We start from the raw sequence: 23,514 nt of genomic DNA, 5'->3' as shown, positions 1-23,514 counted from the left end.
AAGAGAAGTTGCTAAAAAGGACTTGATACATCCCAGGGGGTCCAACCTTTTCCTCGTTTACATGTAACATAATTTCACACGCAGACTAGAGAAAGAGTATTGCCCATTACCATTGTATTTGCTTATAAAGAGAAATGTGCTTTCTTTTCACCTTCTTAAATGAACTATTGTGGCGTAAAATGGCAAACTAGTTTCTGTCTAGGATGGGGAGACTGAAGAACTAAAGAGAGGAATACAGACTCTTAAGTGTTAAGAGAAGACTGTTAAGTAATGAGCAACACTTATTCTATCATTCTCCTCCTAAGTGAAATTTAGAAATTCCTATTTTTGTAAAGAAAGCATACTGCAAGATAATCAAGTAGAACATGAAATGGAAAAATAACGTAGTTAATTTCTTCCATGGGTGATAGTTACATTGTAAAATGGGGTAGTGAAGGACATGGGCTCAGAGGATGGTCTGCCTCGGTTGGAATCCCAGGTCTGCCACTTGCTAGCTGTGTGACCTTGGGCAAGTTACTTGGCCTCTCTGTGCCTCAGTTTTCTCAACTATAAAATGGGATGATAAAGAAATTTATCTCATGGCCTTAAATGAGTTACTGCATATTAAACACAGTCGACCCTTGAACAACACGGGCATTAGGAACCTGAAGTCCCTGTGTAATAAAAAAATCCATGTGTAACTTGAGTCTCCCCAAAATTAACTACAAGTAGCCTACTGTTGACTGGAAGCCTTGCTGATGATATGAACAATCTATTAACACATATTTTATATGTTATATGTATTATATACTATGTTCTTGTAGTAGAGTAAGCTAGAGAAAAGAAAATATTAAGAAAATCATAAGGAAGAGGTATACATTTATAGCACTGTACTGTATTTATTGAAAAACATCCACATATAAGTGGACCTGTGTAATTCAAACCTGTGCTGTTCAAGGGTCAACTACATATTTGAGTATGTTCAATAAAATTAGTTGTTTTTGTTATTATTCTTCTGAAATGCAGACCAAACAACAGATTAATCACTATACTTCAATCAAGGAACTGGAGCTTAAGGCTGGGATCTTAAAGTTAACACCAATCCACCACTTTAATTAGAGAACCACAGCCTAACCGAACGCCCATAAAAATGTCCCAAACTTCCTGCATCTATAAGATATTTCTTTAAAAACGCATCAACTTTGGATTCCCAAACGCTTCTGCGGAGGCAAGTGGACTCCTCTCACCCACAGTTTTACAGAATTTCAAAATGATTCACACTATTTCTCAGAAAGGATCTTTGAAAATATTTCCTCAAAATGGAACCAAACTAGTTCCCCAGAGATCAGTTCTCAGTATCTTGTTTTTCCTGAAAACAATGACAAAAATCTAACAGAAGCAATAATTGGGAAAACAAGACAGCTATCTGGCCCATATTTTAAAAGACATCATATTACCCGTATCTTTTTTTGAATGAGCTCATGCTCTGCACCAAGTCTCACTGCCAAGCTCCTAAAGTTGGATGGCGAATACAATATTTCCCCAAATGAGGAATTTGAGACAAAGGAGTAGACATATTTAGCCTGAGAAAAGGCACCAAAATATCAGCAGAATTCAATTAAAATATGTATTTTCCATTTCAAAGCTTTCTTAGGCTTAAGGGAGGACCTCTGGTAAAGATCTGGAACCCCCTGCATGATTTGTACCCCGCCCCCTTCCTCTCCTCCCCCACCACCTTTCCTATGATGACACAGACATTTGGGTGTCTGGGGAGAGATTTTTGCCTTTATATCTGTATCTTCGCCCCATTCTTCCTGAAGAGCTAGTAAAACAGTCTTAATGAAAGACAGCAAATTCTCTAGCTCATCAGAGATACCAGTAAGCTTGGCTCCTTGTGACAGAACTGGACATGGCTCCAAGGCCATCACACTATGTGGCCCCTCACTGCCTGCCCAGCTCAAGGCCCTGGGCTCCACACCAGTGCCATCGCTGACTTCCTTCCAGCTTCATAGCATCGCCACCTTCCTTCCTGCCACAGCCCTGAACGTTAGTAATCCTCACCACCTTCTCTGGGCAACCACACCAGGTCAGGGCCTTTTCTGGAGTGCTCTCACCCTGCATTCTTCCCTAGTAACACTTCCTCACCATTTACTCAATCAACGGATAAATCAAAAATCAAATTAAACATCTAATACACATCAGGCTCTGTACACACTCATTTCAGAGTGGAAAACTAGTTTGGCAAGTTAGGCCATTTGCCTAACAATTCATTTACAAATTCACAATTTGTGATAATATGACGAAAAACAAAATAGATCTGTTTCATGACCTCTTGGAGTTTACCACCTCAGGTCCCCAGTTAAAATTCTTCAATGATTTTGAGTGATTTTTAAAAGGTCTCTGTTCCCAACTAGACAATAAACTGCATAAGTGAGAGATTGTATCTGCTCTGTTTTTAGTAATAGAGATACTTCAGAAATGTAAGGAAGTGCATGGTACCTAGCAGGTGTCAATAAATACTTCTTGAATTCATAAGAACAGAGCTATCAAGGAACTCTTCAAATGGCAAAAGATTGCAAGAAAAGGGTTCAATAAATTATCTTTGCTAACGAATGAGAAGAACTTAATTGATTTACAAGTCATAAGTGAAACTCCAATTTATATTAACAGGCTAATAAAACCCATTTCTGTTCTTGAAAAGCATAAATGGTTACCCTCGAAGTAATCTGTACTTTTTAGCAGTGCCCCTTAGATTAAACTCAAGCCTTCTGATGAGTTCTAGACCCATTTGTTTTTGCATCAATTAAATTAATTTCCATTTGAAATTATATTCAAGGCATTTCATAAGAAAAGGCCAAGAATAATTCAGGAACGCTCATCTGTCTCCAATCTATATAATGTTTTAAAAATTGGATGCCTGCCCTGCAATAAGGCTGCACTTTATAATGTTCAGAGCTCTGGGCTCGGAGGTACCAGTTACACCCACACCACGGTCAACTAAACATCTCGTTTCTGCTTTGCACTGACTTATCGATATTGACAAGAACACTTTTGTAATCATTATCACCAGGGGTGTCGGAAATTAAATTTACCACGCAAGATAAATTTAGGCCTCCTTTTTTATCAATTCTGTACTACTGCCGCCTTTATTTTATAGATGCAGTATCTGATATCTTGGAAATGTAACTTCTTTTTCTTTAAATAAAAGCCTGGCTGCGAGAGAGCCAATGGTAGTCATAAAATGTAATACAGCGAACAGAGCTGCATCCTGCTGGAGTCTGTGCTGGGTTTTATAGCATATATGCTGTATCTACTCTGGCAGAGGAGATGTTTACTAGTGCTTTCAAGTGTTTTAAACAGAGAGAGCAGGAATAGAAAGGGAGATGTAAATTTATGGCCATTCTGTTAAGACTATTAAATCAATCTCTTTTTTTCCCCCTCTTTAATGACTGATTTCTGCACCATTAATCTGAATTAGTCATGCAGTCAGCCTGATTCATTTAAGTTAACCAAAAACACGGTTGGATTGGTTTCTGATGTACTATTGTCACAAAAAAAAAAAAATCCGTTTTCAAAATCTGATATTTTTTTCCCTGTAAAGAGCTAACGGCTCTTTTAAAAGACCCTTTATAAAAGGCCCTAAATGCCTGAACAGTTCGGCTTTCGCCATGGGTCAGGCTCAAAGACATGACGAGATGGCTTTTCAATTAGCCAATAACTTCTCAGTTGCATCAATTATTCATAAAGTTACACTTAGAAAAGGCAAGTAAATGCAGATAGAAAGATATGAAATAAACGATGATTTCAAATGCAGTCTCAAATACACCATATACATCTGGCTGGCTGGGGAAAATTTTTTCTTTATAGAGACGTATCTCTAAGTAAAATTTCTTCCTGTTTCTAAGTTGTTAATAAGCTTCCTCCTTGCTTCATAAGGACAAATAAGGAGCCCTCTGATTATGAGCCTTGTCATTTACATGTGATTGCTGCTTGCATTCATTCACCATCAATGAATAATTCATGGGAACATTCACTAACACACTTGTCTGGATGCTGTGTAGGGGCACAGCTCCCTGAGCTTACAAACGCCCACCCCCACCCCCACCTCTTAAGTCAGCAGTTCTGTTTTGCTTTCTTCTGGCCTCGCAGCTTGTCAGTTATCATATTTTAATGAGTAAGTCGCGGTGGCCTCCACACCCTGTACAGTCGCTCCATACCTATGATCCAAATATATAGCATCGTTTTGCAGCTGAAGGACAAAAGCTCCAACTGCAACAGCGAAACCAGAAGGGCTCTAGAAAAGATCATCTGGACAACCTCTACTCCTCCTTGCACTTTGCAAGTTCTCCCTCCTAGGTCACCCCCACTAATGCCTTTACCTAACCTCTTCCTGAAGCTCAAGGCAGGGTCTCTTAGACAGTCTTCAAGTACCTCTCCCGGGAGACCCAATTTATAACACTCTCCACCCAGCCACTCGCCAGGATTATTTCAGCTCCTTAGGAAGAGGCGCTTGAAGCTATTAGCTCCACGGCAGCAGCTCCCCGGGCAGGAGAGGGGATGTGTCAGTGATGCGGGAGGAGGGGCTTCGGCCGGCTGTGACGACAGGCAGGGACGCAGGCTGCGAAAAGCCCGGCTCCTCGGGTTCTGTTCTGAATGATAAAGTAACACGAGTGCTGAGAGGGTACTCTGCCGTCCAAGGAAACACGGACAAGGAAAGAGGCATTGCTTCGAGGCTTAGCAAACTCCTCACCGGGTTACATCCTGACAGACAGCTGCAAACTCTAACCCACGGCTGTGATCAAATCACCAGAAACCGTAGGAGAGGGTGTGAGAGCCTAAAGGAAGCCTTGTCAGACCGGGCTGAACACGATGCGGGAAGCGGGGGGAAGGGTAGAGAACTTGGAGAAGGCTCCGAAGACGCAAGGAGAAGTACTGAGAGGCCAGAAGGGGAAGACCTAAATGGAAAAGTAAAAGGAACAAGACAGGGAGATGACGAGAGCAGGCTTCAAGTTTCCAAATTATTATATTCAGAGAACGGTGACCAGTTACCCTCAAAGCCAACCAAAGCAGAATAATAACCGTAATAAAACAGAAGCACATGGCATTTACGTTAGAAGAAAGAGTATCTCCCGAGAACGAATAGTGTAAAACAATTAAATGGCTTACTGAAGTTTTGGAATTTCCTCTTATTAGGCTCTTAAAAAATAGATTCGTCCCCGTCTGGCAGGGTTTCTAGGGAGGAGGATGAGGAACTGGCAGACTTCTCATAGTCCTAAATTAGGTCTATTATTTTCACTTATTCCAGTCAGAGTGGCTGACAGAAATGAGAGAGATAATGCTGGCTGCCATCATTAACCAGTAAATCGAATAAAGCAGCCTTGTGTGGCTGACAAGGCATAGGCTTTGGGCTGCCTGCTGGCCCTGACACGGCCCATGAGTGTGTGATCTGTACCGGTCATTTAACTTCTCTGTTTTCTCATTGGCAAAAATAGGGCTATACTACCCACTTCCTAAGTATGGTGTGAGGGTGCTTTGATAATCATATATGAGGTAATATTATGTACGTGTTTGGCCCTTGGAATATGATCGATGTATATTTTATTCAAGAGATGATTAATCTATTTTAGAAGATAAAATTATTGCTAGTGTCATTCTATAATGTAAAGTAAAACGATATGGTTCTCAATTTCAGGGTGAAGTAGTTTGGAAAAAAGACCCAGAAATGTCCAGCTTCTCCAAGGGATCTGAGTGTCTTTTCCATCACTATGAGACCTGGTATCTCGTGGTAGATCATCTTCCCAGATGCTCTCAAAACCTGCTCTGATTTCTCCAGGCCAAGCTGATCCCTGCTCTGTGTTCTCACAGCATGTAGTAGTCTCTCCACCAGACTGGAGAGAAAGTATCACAAAACACAAAGCCTGGCACATACTAGGAGACTTATAGAGGGTTGTTGAATGACTTAATGAGGTTACCTCACTGTACATGGTCTCTCATTTCCCGGTAGCAGTACCTCAATGACACAACCGTGACAGGCTTCTTATGGGTCAGGATAACTTGAAACACTGTCCTGAAGGGACAGTCAACTTATCATTGACTTGAGCAAGGGGATGGGGGGAGGGGTAGAGTTTCTAGGAAACTGGTATCCTCCTTAAGCAACCTTTCCTGAGCTACCTTTCAAGTTCTCCCACTTTGCAGTAGTACTTATCATGAGCTAAATTGATATTAATCTCAAGCACTTAATAAAATAATAGCAATAAAGTTCATAATAATGACACTTGGCATTTACTTTGCACTTTGCATCCAAGGATCTCAAAGGGCTTTGCAATTTTCAAAGCTACTCACAGGTGGGACACATAAGCAAAGAAGCCACTGCATATGGCTTCCCTGTGGACAGAGCTGGTTCTATCATTAGGTTCCGAGATTGAGACTGTGGCCATATTATGTGCATAAACACACCCACTATCCACAAACACCCCCAGACATCCATGTGCTAAGAGGCAAAAGTGATAAAAAGACGTTTGGTTCCAAACACACTCTTATCTGTATCAACCTGGTCAAACCTCGGAACGCAGATTTGTATTTTGATAGACTAGTCTTATTAGGATACTTCTTTCACCCCCTCTTGGTGTATTTATAGGTATAATTGGAAATCCCATGTCTGTTCTTTAAAGGCATAAAGTTGTAAAGGGCTTATTTTCCCTTTAAGTTCATTCTGAAGGAAATTTTGCATAGGCTTAAGCATGCAGGGGCTTATACATAAAGCCTCTCTTCTAAGGCACTTTTCCCTTCCTTGGTGGCCTTGCATTTGCCAAAAAGAGTGACTTGCTCAGTTTCCCATATTTTCCCCAGACAGCCCTATTCCTACTTCCAAACAAATGTGGTATTTGGGGTTTCAAGTTTAAAATGTAATTTGGTATCATCTCAGATGTCTTCCTACAGCTTAATAAACATCTTCCCCAGAGGGACTTGGGATCTGATTTTAATTTGTGGTAGGGTTATGGTCACAGTAAATGTCAATTTTAGCTATCGACAATAAGCCCTAGTAGAAATAGAAATTGTATGTGAATGACAGTACATTTATAGGATGTGTGGCATATTATGCTTGCTCATAGTTGACTTTTCCCCAAGAAATCCCTTCACTGGTCTGTGACGTAAGTCTGGTTTCTGTTCAGGCCTCTGAATATCAGCCTCTCATCAGAAGAGAATGTGTCAATCTGAAGATCATAAAAAGATACAGCGAAGTAACCGAGCCCTTCAAGGTATGGCTTTGAACCCTAAACATGGCGCTGCCTCAGCCACTGGTTGGCCTGGTGATCCTGAGCTGTGTCCTCAAGACCTCAGAGTTTGTTTCTTCATGTATAAAATAAGGTGGCTGAGCCAATGATCTTCAAGGACGTTTTAAACTCTAAAGTTTATATAATCGTATAATCAAGAGTGAGTGGGTAAGCTGACTTACGGACAGGCCCAGAACTATTTATTTTGGGGAAGCAATACATCAGTTAGGGGTGAGTTCTCTTGTGGGGACAAATGGGTAACTTGTCACTGGCCTCTCTAGGACATTTCCCTTTCCTTGAACAAAAGGCAGGTTCCAAAGATCACTGAGTACCTGTAACATTTAGCAAAGTAGGGCAGGAACCAGGAGTGCTGAAGGGTAAGAGAGGGGAGTAGTTTCTTCTCACACATGAACAATGACCCTTTTAATTAGCATAAAATAGAGGTTGCACTCCTTTGTGTACCAGAGTTAGTCACTTATTATTAAACAGAATCACATTCTTTACGAGAGGTAGGTAAGGTGCTTAAATAAGTGGTTCTGTCTGTTCAGTGTGGTGCCGTCAGGCCCATCGGGACTGGGAAAACACTGGGCATTCTGAGAATGACAAAAGTCCTCCAAGTCTGACAGCTGCCAGGAAAAACATTTTCACTACTAAGTAGTAAATGCTACCTTGCCCTACCTACTAAAGAGTTAGGATAACACTCCCTAAGTGCTTATGTTAAACGCTATGGCTGATCCTGTCCGTGGTGCCTGGGATGGTTAATTTTATGGGTCTGCTTGACTGGGCCATGGGATACACAGATGGCTGGTTAAACATCATTTCTAGGTGTGTCTATGAAGGTGTTTCCGGAAGAGATCAGCATTTGAATGGGTGAACTGGGTAAAGCAGATTGCCCTCCCCCCCAAAGGGGTGAGTGGGCATCATCCAAAGTGATACAGGCATCACCCAACCTATTGAGGTTCTAAATAGAATTTTTTTAAAAAGGAGAAAGGTTGAATTCTCTCTTTCTCTCTCTGCCTGATTGAGCTGGAACATCAGTTTTCTCCTGCCCCTGGACTGGACCTTATACCATCAGTGTTCTTGGTTCTCAGGCTTTTGGACTTGGCCTGAAATTTGTACCACTCACTGGCTTTCCTAGGACTCCAGATAGCAGACAGCAGATAGTAGGACATCTCAGCCTCCATAACTGGCATAAGCCAATTCCTTATAATAAGTCATATATGATTATATATTCAATATCATTCATATATATATATATATATATATATATTCTATATCCTATTGGTTCTTTTTCTCTGGAGAGCCTTGAGTAATACAGTACTCATCTTTAGGCCCTTTTCTTTAGAAAGTGTCCTATATTTCTTTGAATATATTTGATAGCAGTGAATTAGTGGAATCTAGGCATTAACTTTGACATCCCTCAACCTCTCCTTCCAATCATTCACTAAGTTCTATCTACTCCACCCCCAAAACAGACCTGGAATCCAGCCACTTGGCTCTATCACCACTACCAAGATCCTAGTCCAAAACACTATCTTCTCTCACTTGTTTTTTCCAACAATTTCTACCTTTAGGTTCACTCCTCTCCAATCCAGCCTCCGCATTATAGCCAGAATGATGTCCATGAACCAATGATCTAATCATGACATTTCCCTACCCAACATTTTCCCATGGCTTTCCTCAGCATTTAGGATTTAATAAAATCTTCCTTTAAATGTTCTACCTCTTGATTTCTATAGTACTACTTTCTAATCTGACTTGATGTGCTTCACCCACCCTGGCATTCATTCACTCCCTAGGATGTGCCAAGCTCTTTCCTACCCCAGGGCCTTAATACATCCTATTGCCTTTGCCTGGAAAGGTTAGCCACCATCTGCTCTTCTGTTGACCAGGTATTATTCATCCTTTAGGTCTCAGTTTAAATATCACTTTCTTAAAATTTTCTCTGACCCCAAGTCAGAGGTGTCTCTAATTTAGAGGGTCTTGTAGCTCTGTGTGCTTTTCCTTCATGCAATGTCTAATAATATGTTTATAGGTATGATTATTATTTATTGTCAACTTCTTAAAAAGATTTATTTATTTATTTGAGAGAGAGAGAGAGAGTGGGGAGAGGGGCAGAGGGACAGGAAAAGAAGCAGACTCCCCACTGAGCACAGAGCCCAACGCAGGGCTCTCAATCTCACGACCCTGAGATCATGACCTGAGCGAAAATCAAGAGTTGGACACTTAACCAACTGAGCCACCAAGATAACCCTATGTAGAGTCAATCATTATTATTATGCTCCTACCTCCCTGACGGCAGGGACTTTTGACTGCCAGAGGTAAAGTCATTCTGATTTCTTTTAACCATTGGGAAAATCTGTGCTTACTTTCTGGAATATTCTACCGCATAGGGATGGAGAAGAAAGGTGAATACCATAATAGAGCTGAAAAGAGTTCTAGAAATTAAGTGAGTACCATGGTATTTGCCTACATGCTATTAGTAATAGATCTTTCTGCCTTTCTGAAGCTGGGGGCTATTTCTCTTGAAAAGCACAAAAGCAAAAATGCCAAATGGAAATGTCCATTCCAGGGCTTCTAATTTTTGCTTTAGCTCAATGTTGAAGCATTCAACTGTTCTTATGATAGTTGCATGTTTTCCATTTTTGCTGATGGTTTCAATTGTTGAGGCTCTCCAGAAGGGTCAAAACTCATAACTTTTATGTAAGGTTCCCAAGCATCAAATATATATGCCAAGAAAACCTCTTTAGTTAAAACAGGGCATGAAGAACTATAGTTATAAATGCCTTGGACTGCTTTCCTTATAAGGCAGAACATTGGAAAAAGATCTGTCTTTTTACTCAAAAACAAGGTAAACAAAATCAATGATTTCAAAGTCCACTGTGGCTGAGAGAATTCATTTTCTTAACATGGTGTGGGCTCAGGAGTGATAGGGAGACAGCGGACATACAGGAATGACTGTCTACTGCAGACTTCTGGCAAACTTTTTGGCCTATTGGTTCACAGCCAGTGTTTTTCTTCATAAATGAATTCCACATCTTTATTAAGTTAAGTATTTCTTTTTTTATTATTATTTGAAACATACTTTAAATATTTTGTTTTATGACGTCCTGGAAATTGATACAATTCCTTCCAGATCAAGGAAGATGGAAAAATCAATTACTTTTTTTTTACACTGACAGTGATTACACAAAAATTATGCCCCAATTTATCCATTACTATGAATATCATTTGACGTCATGTGTGAAGGACACAAGACAGCTAGAATGAAAGGTGCCTTTCCAATTAGATGAATCCGTTATTTTCACAGAAAAGCCCTAATGGTTACTAAATAGAAATGGGCCCCTAGTGTGAGTTGATTTGTAGAAGACTATCAAGTAAGAATTATAGATTTTAAATTACAATTGACCCTTTATAAGAAAAATCTTTGCAAGAACATATCAAAAGACATCAAAAGGCTGAAATGAGTGTCTGATGTCAGATCCTTTACACAAACAAGTTACAGTTTGCAATCCAGAAACTGAATCTTATTAAAATGAATTTTATCTGACATGGATGGAATTTCAAAGTTGGTCCATTTACAGATGAGTTAATTGGCTTTATCCAAAAATGGAGGAATTTTTAGGGTCTTTTAAATCATGAAAATTGTTGGTTCAGAATGGAGAGGAGGACTGGGGAAAAAAATGAAGCCCAGCCCTTAGCAGAAACTAGAGTTGCCTTCCCCACTCTTCAAAACCAAGTTCTCAAAACCTCCTAATGGGTTTCACTGTTTTCTTTCCCGTGCTTATCATAATCAGGGAACCACACATTTGCATCCCTAATGGACCCTTTTCAAAAGTGTGTTGACATTTCAGTAGGTTTTGAATAGCTCTTAATGCTTCTCTCAATTTGGTCAGGTGCCCACAGATCTCCTTATATGGGTCTCAACATATAGACTGTCTGCTTTACTCATGGGTTGGTTTTTTTTTTTTTTCTAATCCCTGGGAACCGATCTTAATTATACTCTTAAAAAAGTGAAAACTCAGAAGTCAGATGACTCAGAAAATGAGCATCTAGCTGGATATCCACACGCAGGGCAGCATCTTAACTACATCTGTGAACTCAGACACAAGTCAGAAGTATCATCCCTTGTGTGGTAAATTCACTTTTTGAGCTTCTATTTTTGCCAGAAGGAAATAGATATAAATAAGACCATCAAGATAAACATAGGTTAGGGGAGAAAGCTGAAATCAGGCAGGGAGCTTCTCTGAGCAAAAACTACACTGAACTTTACTCCTTGCATTTTCTACAAGAACTGAGAACCCAGAGGGCTTGCAAGAGGCAATTTCAGTCCTACCTACTTTCTGCGGCTTCAATAAAACAAAAAAATGTGATCCAACAGAAACACAACTAAAATTATTTGTTAAGTTTATTTTTTTAAACATTTACTCAGCTCCTACTAGGTTTCAGGAATGGGGGCTGGGAGTGAATAAAAGACCATCCCTGCCCTTAAGAAATTCATCATCTATTAAGAGAAAACAGACAAGGCATGGAAGTCAGGGCAGGGGTGTAATGGGAGAACCCCCCTCCCCATGATATGGTATTCCATGGGGGCTTCGTGGGGAGGGGTCCTGGAAGAGGAAACGAAAGAACTGCTTCAGGAGAGATGAGATGTTAGCCCTGCACTGCATGTACACACGTGTGTGTGTGTGTGTGTGTGTGTGTGTGTGTGTGTGTGGAGGGGTATATTGGTGGTAGGGGCTCCAGGCTGGGTTAACCATCTGTGCAAAGCAGGTTGTTAAAGTACATCAACACAGGCCGAAAAAATAGTAAATAATTACTGTGGCTCGTAGTTTAACGTGAGATGAAAACGATCTCTTTGGAAGGTAACAATCCCTACGCAGAAGTACATGCTATCTGATGTACATTCACTCAGCCTGATCCCCTTGTAGAGGCTGAATTGGGAACTACATATATTTAGAATTTTGCACACTGATTTTCCAGTATTTTCTGTAGGTGGCTGAGTTACAAACCATGAGAACCATTTGATAGGCTATACTACACAATTTGATCCTTTTTGAATTAGGGAGCAGTGGAATAAAGGGAGAAAGAGATTTGGGTAAGTGGGAGGGAGGTACTAGGAGCTCTGGGGAGGGGCTCAGCATTTTTCAGAATCAAAGGAGCCCTTCTTGGCCCTATTATCCTATATTAAATTGCTTTGGAAAAGGTAAAAATGCAGCTAGAACTTGGCCCTAGTTTTTCTGATTCTGAAGCCTTTTCCAAGACAGAAAGTTGGTATAACTTGAGCTTTCTTTTCCAGATTTCTAGTTTCCATTTCTTACCTTGAGCTCAATAAACATAGATGTGCAGGAGTTGGGGGGGGGGCATATATTTTAACCATCACTTTTATATAGCATTTTCATCGGAAGTGCCAGAAGTAGTGTTCTGTGTTTTTTGTGACTTTTACTCTCCCTTTTGGGTACTCCTTTTGCAACAAATTAATTTGGGTTCCTAGGGAGGAAGGTCCTACCTGAAAGCACTATGTCAGATGCTGCATTAAAAAAATAATAGATCTGCCCATTACTTCCAGCATAGAGTTAAAACATATAGATTTAAAGACAGGGTTTGTTTGTTTTTGGGTTTTTTGGCTTTTTTTTTTTTTTGGTCTACATGACTTGAAACCTTTTGAAAAGTACATTGTTGTCCCTTCATTTCTAAATCGATATTGGCAGTCACTGAATGCACCCTTTCTTTCACAGGAAAGAAAGAAAGGAAGGAAGGAAGGAAGGAAGGAAGGAAGGAAGGAAGGAAGGAAGGAAGGAAGGAAGCAAACCTTGGTGATCCCGGCTTAACTATGAAGAGGGAACAAGGGCATGAGACAAGGTGGCTTCAGAGAGTGGGTGGCCCGGCCCAGGCCTTCCCATCCAGACTCTTTCTCTCACTTGCTTGCAGCTCCTTCAAAAGCCACTCCTTGTGAGCTTTTGCATATGAAAAATGAGGCTGTAAAAGTGTCCGCGGGCTTCTGACTAGCTAGTAGGAAGAGCTAGTAAAAGATACTTGGAGGCCATTTCATCCATAAGATGCACAAGTCTCCCCAGATCAATCCCGGGGTCCGTAATCTGTTGCTCCTGAGTTTCCTGATGCCAGCAAGAATTCTGAAGTGTGGAGAAGCTCTAAAACAGCTTCTCAAATAAAGAAGCTGTACCAGAATTCAAGTTTCCAAGACCATTCCCAGCAACTCGAAAACCTCAACCCATGCCCTGCCTCTATAATATACAGCATTTCCACACTGTGGCTGTTTTAATAAACCAATGGATATTTCCCTTCAATCTGTTTGCTTTTAGTGGGCTTTTTTTCCTCTCCAAAGAAGCTCGAATTATACTGTCAGACAAATGACTAGAATAACCGTGCATTGCTCTAGACACCAATGAATAAAATATATCAAATACTGCATATCCCTAGAGTGTATTATTCCACTTAGAAAATGGTATAATTGACTTTGGGTAGTATAGGGGGGAAAAATCCAAGTATTTTTGAGTTGTAGGGCTATTTTCTGGTAATTGCCTGACTTGAAACCTTAGTTTGTCAATCAGACAGTTCTCTTAGCCCCATAAATGCTTTCTTTTTTTTTTTTTTTTTTGTTGGGGGGTGGGAGGTTATTGAAGGAGAACTAAGAAAATGGCTAAGCCCCACAGGTCCTTTTTCTCGTCATAAAGTTGTTGTCAAAAAGATTCGCTATTATGTCTGGGATGGGTGAACTCCGTGGCATTTTGCGTTCAGTAAAAACGTCTCAAACCGTTTTTCAAACATTTTGAGGTTTGGCAAAAACCTGAAATCCATCTTGCCATCTTGCCAAGCACTTTCCCCCTTAATTCTTAAACCCATGTGTCTTTCAAGGGAAATTTAATCCGTATGTTTCTGATTCATTTACACTTAACTCATCAAAATGGTGTTTTGTAAGAGCTATCTGATGTTCAAGAAGGCTTATGAGCTTCTCTTTTTATAAGTCTAAAAAGCCTTTCTTTCTGAGAACCAGAAAATTCTGTTTTACCAGCTGTAAGCCAAATGATTTGAGCTGTGTTAAAAATCAGGAACCTGTTGAATTTAGGAGGCAAGGAAAAAGCAGACACAGTGACATAAATAAACGTCCTCACATGTCCGCCTGCTCACATCTCCCCAAGACCTTTCAAAAACTCCCTCTTTCCCTGAAGAAGCCTAGCCCATGGGGCCCAAGAACAAGCTATAAAGCTGAAGCAGGAAAGAACGATGGCCCTAAAGCAAAAATTCCCATTGATTCTGAAGCTTCCTAATAGAGAATCCTAACTCGGAATCAACAGAAGTGAAACCTGGTGTGTTCCATTGGCTAAATCTATTACCTAGGAGATAAAATGATCATTGAATTCCACGACTAGATGGACTTGTGAAATTTCTAGCCCAGTATTGTTCGGATTGTATCCCAAGGGCTCCTGGGAGGAGGTGGTGGGCGGTGACTTAAGGGAGCAGCTACGGGCCAGTTGGGGCTCTGTTTTCTATAGTTGGCTTCCACGTAGGAGATTTTTACAGAAAGTACTCTGAGAGTAAATTCAGTTTAAAAACAAATACCTTACTTTTATATAAGGACCCTGAGGTTTGGGGAAGGAATCTCAGAGTTGGGACAGAGCGGCCATATGTCCCGGGTCTCCTGACCGTTGTCCTGCCTTCTCTCGATGCTTCCGCTGTACCAATGCTTTTCCAACTCTGGAAGTAGTTCATTGGTGGGTCAGTTGGTGGGAAATTGGTGAAATCAGTGTAATGTGACATGACTAGTATCTTAGAAAAATGAATAGAATATAAGATACCCAAGAATGTATGCATAGTAAAAATTAAGTATGATTTCATCAGACCATATACACACACCCACATGTATGCAAGCACACACATGTGTACGGGGCTGCGCGATAAAATAATATTTCTTACTGTTGTTCATATCAAAAAAGTTTCAAAGCTGCTTTACCATACAGAAAAACATGTTTGTTTGTTTTTTTTTACTGGTAGTTCAGCCAGTAGCAGTTTTCAGTTTGCCTCATTAAAGACCACATGGCTAAACAGACCCCAAACGATACTTCTCACTTCAAGGAGGAAATCCTATGAGTCACTGGCCTATTGCACCAAAGATGGCTTAATACACAGATCGGGAGAAATGGACAAGGAACAAATGTGTGGTGGAGGAGGGAGGGGTGGAGGGCCAGATACCTAGCCGAGAAAAGAAAGGGTCACCGGCATCCTTGTATGATTTACAAACGGCAGGAATGATTTCCACATTGCGTCCACTGCAACAGCACGGTGGACGGTTCAGACATATTAGCACCAGCATATTTCCAAGGCGCATTTTCCAAGCACTTAACAATCATTAATTAGTTAGAAACATCCTTTCAAGGTCGGGAGGCACGATAGTTCATCTACACACAGCGGAGCTTTGGAGACTTCAGGGAAGCCGAATCGTACAGCACCTGGATAATTACTGTGGGAAGATTAATTGGGTTAACTGGCTGTGAAGAGTCTTGTGATAAAGCATTCTGAAAAATGCTTCCCCGGTTGCACTGTGAGATGTCAGAGCTGACATCCTTTGTGCCTAACAACTGAAAGCTGCCTCCATGGGAAAAGATGCAAAGTCATTAAAACAACTACGAATTACCCTTTGCTCTCTTTTTTTCAGAATCATTATGAAGTGACAAGTTTTCTGTGGTCACAAAGTGCCTGAGTCTCTCTGGGATTAAAGTGTGAAGTGGGCTGTATTGGGAATTGTGGTCTAAAACTGGTCCCTAGGTGGGGAGGAAAAGGGAGGAAGCAGTGAGTTTCAGAGCCCAGAGGTCACATCCTGCAGGTGGGTGGGTGCTGGTTCTGGGGTGGATTCCAAACTCTGTCCTCATCCGACACTCAGCACTCAGCACAGTGAGGGCTGGTGCAGGGAGAGGGAGGAGGGCGAGAGTGGTGGGAAGCAGAGAGCGCCAGACTCGTGGACGTTTACCCCAATTCATTTATGGCCCAGGGACAGCACGCCCCACCCACTAACTAGACACTAGGGAGCTTTTGGCTGGAGGTGGAAGCAAGCTATCTTGTCCATCTCCCCATCCCTCCCTCCAGACCAGAGGGTGGAGTCTTTGCACTTCGGGGTGCCTGAAAGACTCCCCGCTTCTCAAAGCCAGCTGGTGGGGCTCCCCTGTGTCCCTGCTCTTCCAAGTCTTTCTTTGCACTCTCCCTACCACACCCTCCCCAGGAGCCAGAACTCAGAAGAGGACTGGAAAGCATACACGTGAGTGAGAAGATGGAGTTCCTGGCACCTGGACGCCCAATAGCCTGGTGGAGCAGAAATGTGCTTCTCACTGCATCAGAGCCTGGTCCTGGCCCTGCCACCAAATAGCTTTATGATAATTCACCTCTCTGCCGTGTGGACACTGGATAATTCGTCACATCTTTGGGTGGCCTCAAATTCTGAATCTGTAAGATGAGTGGTTAGGCTGAAGGATCTCTAAGGTTCCTGCCTTATTGATGCATTTAGAATTATGGGATTATTATTCTACCACTACGGAAGTTCTGGACGGTGAGAGGGAAGCCTAATGAAACGGCATCCTTGTGACCTGCACACCGAGGCTTCCTCTTTGCCTTGGATGGAAGGAAAAGGTCAAAGAGCAGCCATGTTCTAAGCTAGGTCAAGATCTGAATTAAGAAAAATAGTGTGGCTCGAAACAGGCCAGTGTGCAATGGTCTGAGGGTGGATACTGCCTGACAGCCGACTGAAGGCGAACATGCAATGTCAGAGTAATTTACATCTACATTTACACTAAATGGATTTATCATAATTGCTGTTATTATGATTAATTCCTGAGGAATTAAAGGAGATCAGCCCTTTACTGCCCTGCTGCTGAGCTGACTGAAGTATTAAAATAAATAAGAAGGTCAAGAAGACACAGATGCAAAAGCAAAACTGCTTTATGCCATCTAAAAAAGAAACCTACTACTTAACTGAAAGTGGTGGAAAAAGACCCGCCTCTTCCTGGCGCTGAAATAAACTGCTTTACGCAGTAAGGTCCTAGACCTCGTTTTCTGGCCAGTGAAGAGATCTGGTCACAAAGAATAGGGCCCATGATAGGATTCTCTCCTCACCTTGCCTGCTGCTCACAGTCTCACCTGGATTCTGTGACTCAGTTTACCTGTCTGGGAACGAACTGCTGAATGACAGCATTTCTCTCTACCTTATGGATGCCCAAAATATATCATTATCCAGACTTCCAAAAGAGTCAACTGGTTGACTCTTTATTAAATAACTAACATTATTAAATAACTAACATTTACTGAACTTTTACTATGCTGACTGCTTCATGGTTATCATTTCATGGATTCTGTCTCAGAGATGAAGTAAATGCAGCTCAGAAACTTTCGACAGACTGTCAAAAATCCCACAGCTAGCGAGTGGCAAAGCCAGAGTGGTAACACAGTTCTTTTTTTTTTTTTTTATTCGACAGAGATATAGACAGCCAGCAAGAGAGGGAACACAAGCAGGGGGAGTGGGAGAGGAAGAAGCAGGCTCACAGCGGAGGATCCTGATGTGGGGCTTGATCCCATAACGCCGGGATCACGCCCTGAGCCGAAGGCAGGCGCTTAACCGCTGTGCCACCCAGGCGCCCCTTGGTAACACAGTTCTAACTCCAACATGATTCACAGGGCACAATCACATGGGCTCGATCGGACTTTGAATAAACAGGCTGCACCTTTGCAAAGAAGCTTGCTTTACAGACCTTCCTTTACCAGTGATGGGAGCCCCCCTGAGCGCAGAGGAGCAGAGCCAAGTGGGCAGCCAGGTCCCCAGCCTAGAAGAGGCCCAGCTGGCCTTTCAGCCATATCAGCACGTGTGCAGCTCAACATGACCTCAATTCGTTAAAGATCTTTGATTTACAGGGAAAAAAAAAAAGTTCATGGGCTCCTAACACACAGTAACTCATGGTAGGTATTCCAGCTTATATAACACAGCCTCTTGGCCCCATTTCCACCTCCCATTAAGATGAGTGATAGAGTCTGTGCATTAATAGATACCTTGGCATTCATTTGGAGCCTTATTATTATTTTTTCCAGGCTGGGCTTTTCTGGACACATCCAGTTCTATTTCAGTCATTCAGACGGCAAAGAAAGAAATTATAAGGTAGAATTCAATTTTTGGTATCCTGTGGAGGAAAGGAAGACTCTGCTGATAGCTAGATGGGCTTCGGCTATTGTACGACTACTCTCACGCGCTCCATAATGATTGCGGACCATTGATTAATTCTTCTTGGGTACAGCGTTGCTTCATCAATCATTAAGTAAGCTCTCCCGCCAGGGTAGGTGCAAGAAGAAAAGATGTATGGACTTGTTATAAAGTGTATATGTACTATGTCCTGGACTTGGGAGTTTGAAGGCAAGTCAATTTCAGTTTTCAAGGATGTAAGTAGCCAAAGACCCGCGCTTGTTGCAACGGAGACTCGAGACTCGAGAAATACACACTTCTGAAAGCATTAGCGAACTACTTAATAAGCCTAGGAAGTTTGCTGAAAAATCACAAACAAATGTGGACCACTGAATTTTGATTGGCCTCGCCTGCCCTTATAAATGCCACTCATTTTCTTTCCTCCTCTTGGCCATTCCCCACATCCCTGAGCTATGACCACTCACTCAGCTGCTTGCACACACAGCTTTCTGCAAACCAACGTAAAAGGAGTCCCCTCCAAAGGTCGAAGGCCCACGGAAGCCAAACAAAAAGGGAGGAGAAAGGAGAAGCAAGTGTTGAAACCACTCCTTCTTTTTTTTTTAAGTGCAGTTCCAGATTTGCCCATCCCACTTTTTTTTTTAGTAACATATAATGTATTATTGGTTTCAGAGGTACAGGTCTGTGATTCATCAGTCTTATATAATACCCAGTGTTCATTACATCACATGCCTGCCTTAATGCCCATCACCCACCCACCCCACTTTCTATCAGGCACATGGCAGTGCTCATTCTCTCATCAGTCCACACTAATTTCCACCTCTTAATGTTGACCTGGCCTTCCTGGCCAACGCTTACTAATTAAAATCTGAGATGACGACATTTGTATCACTGCACTTGAGACAGCGTGGGGCTGGTTTCCAGCATAGACTCAGGGATCCTAGAATGGAGCCCTTGATGTACACTTTGGGCCCCACTGCTGTTATAGGATTCCACGAAACTCGCCATCATCACCCTTTTCCACTTGCCACCTTGGAAATCCCTTTCTCTTCAGTCTCCAAAACACCAGTTTACCCACCAGAGAAGATACACGAGGGGAGGTAGCAAGCTTGAAAGGCAGCCTCACCCAACTCAAGATACACATTACCCACATATACTCTTGCAGATATAACCTCCTCTTGTTCAAGCCAGGAATGGAATCCGGTTCTCAGGAGCGAATTCACTCATCTCCATTTCACTTCATTGCCCATTCACAAAGCCACAGCTGAGCCCAAATGCCGACCCAAGAGTCTTCTTCCCAACCTGCCCTGTTCTCATCTCTCCCCCCACTCAGGGCGCTGGAAATTTGGCAAGTCCTCACCTTACTTTCATCAGAATGGTACTTTCACCTCTCTCATACCTGACATGATCTCAGACCTGCTTGATTTTCTGGATAAAAAGCAGCAGAAGAGAAGACGGGCTGGGGAAGGCAGAAGCCCTAGTGATGTGCGAACCAGCTGCTCAGGGAGAGTCTGAGGCTGGCTACCTGCACAGAGCCCTCTCCCTGTGGATCCCTGACTGCCTCACTTAGCAGTAACCAAGACTGACTTCCTGTGATCTCGCTGCAGGCCAGGACGGCCTTAAACCAGATCCCCAACCCCTCACAACCCATGTGGTAGGTATGGTTATCCTCATTTTACATAGAAGACAGAAACAATGGCACAGAGAGGTGCAGTGGCTTGGCCAAGACACACAGCTAGTAAGTGGAAGAGTGATTTGAACACAGGCCTTTTCCGGAAACCCTACACTCCGTCTCTGCTCAGTAGCTGCTTCAGCGCTGGTGCCACAGGTCTAAGCCACCAGGGCAAAACTAAGAGGGCGGGAGGAAGAGCGCTGAGTTCAGCACTGGCTGTGGCTCAGCTCAGGCATGGACACTTGGCATTCCTCAGCTCTGGGCCTGGCACACAGAGGGAATACGTGTGTGCCTCCTCCCCCTTCACCTGCTAACATGTGAGACATGGCCCCATGGGCCCCTGTGGAGGGCAGACGTCCCCATTCAGGCCATGTCCCCAAAAAATGTAAGACACGGACAGTGTCACCGAGATGGCCCATTGACAAGCACAGCCTTTTGGCCCCTGACCGCCACCATGGTGGTGGAAAGTCCGTCAGTGATGGCGAGGTAGACCTAGCGTGGAGTGGGGTTAGAGCTTGTGTGACCCTCAGTTTTCACATGGATAAACCCCTCCCCCCCACACAAACAAATAAGTACAAATAAAACCAGAAAAAGCTGAATAAGGGCAGTGGATTGCAGCAATGTCAATATTCAGGTTGTGATATTTGCTATAGTTTTGTAAATTGTTATCATTGGGGGAAACTGAGTAAAGGGTACACAGGATCACGATTACTTCTTACAAACGCATGTAAGTCAATAATCATCTCGGTAAATATGGCAGTTACAAAACAAGAATCAAAACAAAAACTTCAACCACAACAAAACTATCTCCAAACAGTGGAGCTGATGATTCTTACCCTTCCAGGCTACCACGGGGATGAAGTGAGATAGTATTAGTCTGACCTAAGAGCTCGGCTGGGCTCACGCTCCTTGCCCTGCCTCCCTGTCAGTTGTAAGCAGGACATTTCTGATTATGGGTGAACAACTCAGAGCCAAGTCAACATAAATTGTAATGCTCTAAAAAAAGAAATCATGCCCTCTTTATTCCTGAAGAGTCTCAAGCACACATTTGGCACTCATCAGACTGTGCACAATGACTAATAACCTTCATCAGTGGTTTCGTTTCAGCTCTGGGTAATTTTTCCCCCCAGATAGGCATAGTTGTGGTCCTTCTCCCTATGCACAATTAAGCTGGGTCCATAAATACACACTTTACAATAAGGCCACTGCCCTGGAATTTGGCTGAAGAATAGGGATATTGTTCAGGAAAATTATCTTTCTAAGAAGCACATATAGTTTTGCCTTTCATGTTCTTTGAAGTTTTAAAATGTACCCTTCGACCTCAACTAAAAACTTGAGTTAGTGTTAAGATTCCTGAAACATATCAAGGAGTCATGTGATCTTTGGGGGGAATAAGTTCATTACAAATACTGTTCTGTATCAATACGAGTGAATGGAAACTCATGTCTCCTGCATTTTTAGCACCATTTTATGCATCTGGGAAACTTGCGGGGTCTTTTAGAAAAATGTGCTGGATCAGTAAATTCTCCCTTGCTCTTCTGCCACTCTTTCTGAGAGACTCGCCCACGTAAGTATCTCTTTTTGAGGACTCCTTGCAGGTAGCATTTGAAAACTAAGAATTTCACTAGGGGACTCTTCCATGCCAAAAAGCAAAAACAGAAAACAGCCTTCAAAGTGGAGAAAGACCTGTTTCTCCTCACCCTCCTCCCTTCATTTAAGGCACTAATGCATCTTGAATTCAAATGTACTTTTCTCTGAAAAGTATGCCAAATACCTTTTAGCAAAACTTTTTACAGACCACGGACACAGACACAGACACAGAACTTTCCAGCTGGAAGGGACTTCAGAGACATCTCAGATTGGTTCCACACATGGGGGAGGGGCTTACGGCCCACCTTGTCTGCTCCCTCATTTTAAAATGAAGCCCAGATGCTTTAAGTGATTTGCTCAAGGTCATCAGGATTTGCACTCAGGCCTCTTGACCTCCATCACACCACGGTGTTTCTTCCAAAAATTACCTCCGCCTTCCCTGCCCCTTCCATTTCTGTCCAAAAAAGGAGGGGGGGAGGGGAAGATCCATAAAAAATCATAATTAATTCTAACCAAGGCATGCATTAAGTAAATAAACAGAAACACCTTCCTGGTATGTGCCCCATGCCTCAGGATGCCTCTCACTGTATGGTGATCACAACTAAAAGAGTAGGAGAAGTTTCGGAGTAGCCAGGAGTCGGGACTGCTCTCACGGGGCCAAGGTCTCTAGCTGCAGAGGGCTGCCGTCTGTAACTCTCTAATGATGTTGGATGGTTTCAGCAAGTTCACAGCCTGAGCGGTGTAGCACAGAACTAAATATATTTTATGAAACACACAGAAATGTGGTGTTATTTTCAAAATATCAGTCTCTCTCTCTCTGGGGACACTAGATCCTTAAAGCACGAAGGAGACCATCCTTTGCCCCTCTCCATTTATTTCGTGTTGATTCCTAACTCGCCAACATGAACTAGCTGTTCCTAGACAAATCAATCAGGAAGTTTTCATCATCTGCCCCACCACCCCAGCATATCATCTTAACATTAATTCAATAACACAGAAGTCCCAAAGATAGCACTGGATTAAGTTGCCACACGAAACAACAGAAAGTTAAAATTCTCAAACAAATGCACAGTCACCGTTAACACTGGCCAAAATAAGAGGCAAAGGGCTGTGGCTACTTTGGAGGCTTGTCACACGCGACTGTAAAAGCCCACCGTCTATTCTCAATAATAAACGCACTCACACACCTCTTCATACTCGGCACACCACGCCAAAGTTCTCCAGGCATTCGCAAGTCACCAGTTACACTCAAGAAAGCCACCCCCCCTCTCCCACCGTCACTTCATTTCGACCTTTTATGAAAAGACAACCGTTTTGAGCCATTTAAGAAAGAGAGAGAGAGAGAATCCTGGTGGAAAATAATACACAGCTGTGATAATATCATGTTTTTTTAAAATACCATAATATAGTTTTACTTTTAATAATAAAAGATAAAAAAGGGGCGTCTGTGAATAATTAGAGATTGCAGTCTGAAGCCAGTTACAGTCACTGCAATTGATAATAAACTGAAAACCCCTTGAGAGCAGGTAAATGCTTTGCAACCCTGACCCCCTTGCTCTCACATTACTTAACTACCCTGCGGTTCTTGCATTACATCACCATTCAAGCGATTGGTTCCTGCATTTTAACTCTCTCCCTGTCTCCTCCGATTAGGAGCGACACCGCAGCAAAGAAACTTCGCCCGAGTTTGCTCTTTCTCGCTTCGCTTTTTATTTGTGGCCTCTTTGCTCCTGTCGCGCTCTGCCTTGCTCTGGGTTTTTTTTCTTTTTTTTTTTTTTTTTGCCCAACCCCGGCCTCGGTTCAAC

The 23,514-nt window shown here is 42.4% G+C and overlaps 1 protein-coding gene across 7 annotated transcripts in view; it reads right to left on the bottom strand.

The window, feature by feature from the left end:
• Positions 1-23,514, bottom strand: part of CREB5 (cAMP responsive element binding protein 5) — a 397,331-nt gene that overhangs the window by 107,323 nt on the left and 266,494 nt on the right. The window lies entirely within an intron of this gene.

This window comes from Ursus arctos, unplaced genomic scaffold, assembly GCF_023065955.2.
Source record: "Ursus arctos isolate Adak ecotype North America unplaced genomic scaffold, UrsArc2.0 scaffold_3, whole genome shotgun sequence".
Lineage (NCBI taxonomy): Eukaryota > Metazoa > Chordata > Mammalia > Carnivora > Ursidae > Ursus > Ursus arctos.
This window is presented reverse-complemented; position numbering and strand designations above follow the sequence as displayed.